This window comes from Phaethon lepturus, unplaced genomic scaffold, assembly GCF_000687285.1.
Source record: "Phaethon lepturus isolate BGI_N335 unplaced genomic scaffold, ASM68728v1 scaffold25938, whole genome shotgun sequence".
NCBI classification, from domain to species: domain Eukaryota; kingdom Metazoa; phylum Chordata; class Aves; order Phaethontiformes; family Phaethontidae; genus Phaethon; species Phaethon lepturus.
The window spans coordinates 16,084-22,842 of record NW_010557250.1 but is presented as its reverse complement, the minus strand read 5'-3'; positions in this window follow the sequence as shown (position 1 = coordinate 22,842).

Here is a 6,759-nt window from a genome sequence, read left to right as displayed (position 1 = left end):
TGCCCACGTCCTGGGACCCACAACACGAGGGGCAAGGCAGCACTTTGGGCATAGTAGAAAGCTCTACAGAGCAAACCCCCCAACTGTTTCCTTCTCCCATCAACCCAAAACAGTTATTAATTAGGGGAAGGTGCCCTAATGCCACTTGGGCACCGGTACCACGCAGGACCCAGAATGCCCTGGACTTCAATGAACCAGAAGACACAAAACCAAAGCCCTCAACAAGAAACTGGTGACACACGTACAAGCGTGGCATTGGTCTGCAGGCTGGCAGCACCCTCCAAAACCCACCAGCAGCTCCGAACAAGGGTTCGACTTCTATCACTAGCTTCTCTGCCTTTCGCTCTGAAAAAAATCCAAGATTTTGGGTGGGATGAGTAGTTTACAAATTTTACACTGAGGATCAGAGTTTAGGGAAAAAACCCAGGGAGGATTATTCCAAAAAACATTTCGAGGGGGTGGGGGAAGTAACCTGCAACACTTATGCCAGGCAGAGAATTGGCTCAACGTTCAAAACCAAGTTTTAGGAGTTGCTAAATTTAAGAAAACACCTTGTTACAACTTATAGAGGCAATTGATTAAATCACAGAATCTGACACTATGGAAAAATAAGTTATTGCTTGAGGAAGGGAAGAAGAAATTTTTTCTTCAAATGCAAATATAACTAGACTGATTTGTGCCAAAGTTTTTTTTGAACTTGCACTGTTTGTTTTGTGGCACAGACCAGGGAAACCTGGTTTCAGCCCAGAGCTCACGTTTGCAGCACAGTCACCAAGCCTCAGAAGGGAAGCTCGAGAGCCATGGGGATGCCACCCTGCTGAGCACAGTGCAAACCAGGGCCGATGGCCTCAAAAACCATGTAAAACCACGCTTGCTTGGATTAGCACTTCAGACACATCTTGCAAGTGCAACAACTTCCGAGTAAGCGGCTAGAAGTTTTCACTGGAGCCATAACAAAGTCAGTCTAATTCATTTCAACGAGTTTTCCCCAGTTGCAAAGACAGGCTCACCCGTGTTTTATAGCAGAAGGAGCCCGTTGAGGGAGATGCAAGTTAAAAGAGCAATGCCCATGAATTTTAAAGTCACCTGCCCTGCCTTTTATCTACGTGTTGCTGAAAACGTGAGCAGGATCATGGCAAATCAGGTCATTTCACACCACAGAGCCATAAAAGAGCTCTCTGGGTCTTGCTGCTCTAGTTAAAGACGGCTCGAGCAGAGCAGCGCTTGCAGACAAGCGACCCACCAGCCCTTCCCCGTGCTAATCAGAAACAGCCCTATCTGACTTGGAGACTAAAACCAGTCCCCATTGCTGCTTTGCTGAACGAGCAAAACCCATCAGCAGGTTTCAAGTGCATTTTTCTATCAGGCTGGATCTAATTAGGAAAGGAACAGCCCCACCAGAAAGGCTAAAATTAAACTGTCTCTTCAATTAGTGAAGCATTGCTGGCAGGAAAGCAGGACCTTTGGGCCACTGGTTTGCCATCTGTGTCTTTGTCTTGGCTCTCTGGGAGCACCAGGCGCTCCCCTGCCTTCAGACCACTCTTGGTAGTTGGATGCTAATTTAATTAAATTGGGGTTTCAGCAACAAAATAGGCAACTTTCAGGAAAATGAATGAGCAGGGACAGGCCAACTAGTACTGCGGTCACTGCCCTAAAGCCAGAGCTGCTCCTTATCCAAGAGATAGGGAGGGGAGACAGAGGTAAAACAAGATTGCTGGCCAAGCCAGTGCTCCCCAGTGTCCACCAAGCACAAAGGCGGGAGAAGGGCCAGCCTGGACCTAAACTAACCTCTTTCACCTCACCCCATAAGGAACCTACCAAGCAGCCTACATTAAGCCAAGGGAGGGATGCTCTCTGGCTAGAAGTCATTGACATTTCACCCAAACTCACTACAGTCCTGACAAGAAGATTAACAAGTTCCATTACTACCTCCTGGATTTGGCTGTTGCTGCCAACTCCTCAGCGCAATACCGCATACAAAAGCCCATCTCCAAGCACACATAGGCTCATGAACATCAAAAGGCTTGGAGATGCTGCTCAGGATCAGGAAACCAGGTATTCTGATGCAAATACATCCAGCCCCATTACCCATAGCTCAAAAAGCAAGGCTCAGCCAGAAATACAGCTTCTTCAGACTAGGATCCCTTGCGCCATCCAGTCTTTCCTGCTTCTAGTAAGATCTGGAATTGCCCTGAAAGAGCCCTTCTGAAGATAGTTCAGAAGGCCTGTGTTTAGACTTATCCACCTCTCCGCACACACCTCTCCACTGAAGGTCACAGGACAGGAGGTGATGACAGTCACAGAATCATTAAAATTGGAAAAGACCTTTAAGATCAAGTCCAACTGTCAACCCAACACCACCACACCCACTAAACCATGTCCTGAAGTGCCACATACACGTTTTTTGAACACATCCAGAGACGGTGACTCCACCACCTCCCTGGGCAGCCTGTTCCAGTGCTTGACCACTCTCTTGGTGAAGAAATTTTTCCCAACATCCAGCTGAAACATCCTCTGGCACAACTTGAGGACGTTTCCTCTCATTCTATCACTAGTTACTTGGGAGAAGAGTCCAACCCCCACCTCACCACAACCCCCTTTCAGGCAGTTGCAGAGAGCGATGAGGGCTCCCCTCAGCCTCCTCTTCTCCAGACTGAACACCCCCAGTTCCCTCAGCCACTGCTCATCAGACTTGTGCTCCAGACCCCTCCCCAGCTCTGTCATCCTTCTCCGGACACGCAGCTCCATCACTGACCTCCCCTTCCCTGATCAAGGCTCACCTCCAGATATCTCCTGTCTTGTGACAAAGAAAAGGATGTCACGGGAACCATACAGGGATCATAAAATTCAAAGTATCAATTTTATGATCCCTTGAAAAGAAGTGACTTGCCTGAAATCAGAAGCAGGATTATGGACCATAACCCATTAGCTCCCAGTTTACCAAACTAGGACATGGCTGACTCCAGGTCTCCTATTGCAAATCAGCAGTACCCCTCCATCCCTGCTGCAGAAAAGCTTCTGCTCAATGTTTCAAAATGAGTGACTTTAACAAGGAACATGTGCATTTTTCCACTAAAACAAGTTTTCCCCAAAGAGAGTAAGATTTATAAAAAAGTGGACCCAAACAACGGTAAGAGAAGAGGCCATTCCTGCGCTCTGTTAATGGGGTGTTAAATTATCCCAATTACATGTGTTGCAATGTCACATATTTAGCTCTGTAACAACCAGTAAAATCTTGGCATTGCTTTTGGCCAAAGGCAATTGCTTATCAAATGCACTGCCAGAGAAAAATGATAACTATTTCCTAATGCATTAGAAGAATTTTGCACTAGATGCAGAGCTTCATTAGCCAGAGACAACTCCGCCATGATCGCATGGTTTTAATCTACACGGGGTCTAAGCCGGCACTTCGAGAGCAGATTGTGGCAGGGAGATGTGGGGAAAGAGGCTCCTGTTGAAAATGAGATGAGCAGAGCACAGCCAGAGACACATGCACCGATGCCTGTTAATTTACTTGCACTGTTTTTGTTGTTATTTATTTAGAAAGCTTGCTTTCTACATTCAGTGAGCTGCAAAGAAGGAACGTCAGCAGCACAGAAAGCGTAATGAACAGTTACAAATCCTTTGTGAAGGATTTATAGAATCATAGAACCATTTAGGTTGGAAAAGACCCTTAAGATCACCAAGTCCAACCATTAACCTAACGCTACCAAGTCCACCAATACTACCAAGTCCATCACTTGGGCAAGAAGAGTGGCTGCAGGAGGAATCAGCAAAGCTGGGACAGTGGCCTCCAGCCCACGGCCACAGCGGCCGGACGCTGCACCCTGGGTGAGCGCAGCAATCCTGCGGCACCAAGCACAAGCCTACCCCTCCAAGCACCATACCCACCTGTAGAAAGGAGAATAAAGATGATCTGCTACCCTGAACGACATCCAGATCTCCGCTGGATACGCAACACCCTGATTTATTCTGTTTGGAGAGCCAGGAGCGTCAGGATTGCTCTAAGTCACACAGGCACTCTCAGATTTAGGTTACTGGCTTGTTTCAGCTTAGTTTGGAAATCCTGCAGCGACAGCTACAGCCTCCCCCGGCGCTTCAGCAGCTCCACATCCCAGCCCTGCTGGAACCTGGATGAGAAGAGCCTGCACCGAAGGGAAAAATAACAGGGAAAAATAACAGCAGGGAGGAAGAAAGTTAGCTGAACTTTCTTTAACCCCAGAAGGAGTGCAAAGGGATTTCTTATTTTCTTCCCTCTGGTTTGTCCATCCCTAATTAGTATCTCAGAGAAAGCCATGTCGGTATTTCGTAACCCCGCTAGAACGGGGAGGCTCAGCCAGGATCACTTGGTGTTGCAGAAATTTATAGTCTACGCTCCATCCTCCCAGGCCAGACCACGGGGTGTGCCAGGGGCCAAACTGCCAGACATCAAAGCACACTTTGGCCCAAAGAGCCCTAAAAAGGTGACTGAAACAGGATTTTCTGGGAGCTGGAGCGCCCTGGCCCGAAGCCAGCGCTGGGAACGTGCTGGAGTGTACCAACCACAGAGGTACAAGGACTTCGCCATCCAAAGGTTGGCCCGCAAGTGAGATAAAGCACAACTATTGCTAGCTTCCAGAACGACAAAATGTTGGAGAATTGTCCCATTTAAGCTCAAGAGTGAGAAGCTCAGCTTGGGAGGTTGCATCCACCTAAGGCACAGCTCCTGTAGGTGCAAGGGAATGAGGTGGAGCAGGAAGGGTGCAACTCGCCCTCCCCCAAAACCACGGGGCTAGCAGCTGGTCTCAGGGAATGCAAGTACTCCTGCCATCATCTACCAGAAAGCAGGATTTCTACTCAGAGTGGATATTTATAGGTGCTTCCCAGGAGCGCTGTGGCAGGGAACCCGAGAGACAGCCCATAAGTTTGGGGAAGATTGAAGCAAGTTTGGTTGCATTCAGACTTTATGGACTATTTACTGGAAACGGGCATGTCAGGATTAGTTATTCCTAACCGCCAAACTAAACCAAAACTGTAAGAAATTCTAGATTTGCCATTAAACATTCACAACAGAAGTCAGATCTAAGAGCTACACACGACCAGTTCAGGGAACAAGAATCAGTGCCGAATGGTCTGTTACCCAATCACGAGAGTTAAATAAAAACTCCATGACTTACAAGCTAAAGTATGAGATTGCTTATGCAGAAACCTTGCTGTCCTCTTGGATCAAAGTGTTTGAAAGGAACCTCATCAATTCCTCCCACTCATGGGCTACCAAGACCTGACCAGTACATGTCTTTGTGGTGTTGTCAACCAGCATAGCTCCACTGGGTTCATCTTCAGAGCAACAACGTGGCTTTACAACGCGTAGCATCCAGCTCACCAGGACTTCCCACTGACTGGAAGGTTGTAAGAGGTGTCCTTAATATATATCACACACCCCAGAGCGCACCCACCACAACAGGCTCACAGATGACTTCTCCTGGAGAAGTGCAGTCATTAACAGCTAGAGGAGGGGTCTCCATGGGAGGGATTTACTCCAAAGACAACCCATCCTTCCTAATGATGTCTTCCAGTTTCCTTTTTCCTATTAACATCTGGGGTATATTTATAGGTAGCCAATTTAGCTCAGTGATTCCACATATGGTACTGCAGCATTGCCTTTTTCAAGCCCTAGTGCTTGCTGCGCGCGCTCGGAGAGCACAGAGAAACCCTTCTTCTGGAAAGCGGCGAGAAACGATCCCCAGCACTTCATGAAGCTGAACAAGGAGTTGCTAACACGTGAAGGAACAACAGGAAAAAGGACTATAACTTTGAATAAAGTGGTGCAACAGCTCTGGAAGAAAACAAGCAAAAATTATCCAGATATTCCAAAACCCGGTGTCAGTCCATCATGTTTCATATTAAACCCAGATGTATATCATCTTCTCATCAAAGAGAAGTGGCTGTAGTTGTTACAGTCGGCCAGCTGGTTTTAAGCTCCCCTTTTCCCCGTAGTGTAATATATCCCGTGCTCGTTGGAGCTTATGTCCCATGGAATATCTTTGCAATTTGTAACCAGCGCACAATACGGCTCAGCTGTAATTTCATAAATCACCCTGGAGCCTCCGTTTAATAATAAATCTTCCGATAGCTCTGGATTGCAAGGGACCAAGCAAAGGTCTGAAAGAGGATTTTTGCCCTTTGAAGAGAGAAATAGATGCAAAGACATTTGCAAAATCCACAAGGGGTCAGTGTCTTGGCAGAAATCCTCCTTCAGAGTCGAGGAGCACAAGTACGGTCTCAGCTCCAGGATGTTTTTAATACTCCAAGACAAGGGTAAGATTTGTGGGCACAGGGGGTTGATTTTGATGTTTCTCTCCCTCCCTTTTTAATGAAAAAAGCAACTCAAGCAGCTATTCTGCTTTGCTGCGCTATTTTTCTGCTTGCTTCAGCACAAGTGACCTCTTAGGAGTGGGAGCACCCAGCCAGAGGCCCAAAGGGAGATGCTGACCTTGAACCCATGTCGCTCAACCAGGATGGGTGTTTGGGCCAGGCAGTGAGCGGGCTCAGCACCATCAGCCTTCCCAGAGGAACTGCCCAGTGCTCAGAAACATCCCCCGTAGTGGGAGAACAAAGCCAAAGGGACAGCAGGATCATGGCCCCTTGCGTACACCTAGTCCCTCAGTGGTGGAACTCCATGGTGAACTTGGAGCTCATGTCTGGTGCTTCCCATTTTGGTGGTGTCACCTCCACCACACCTGGGGACATCAGCCCAGCCCAGGCATGAGTCAGGGTGGA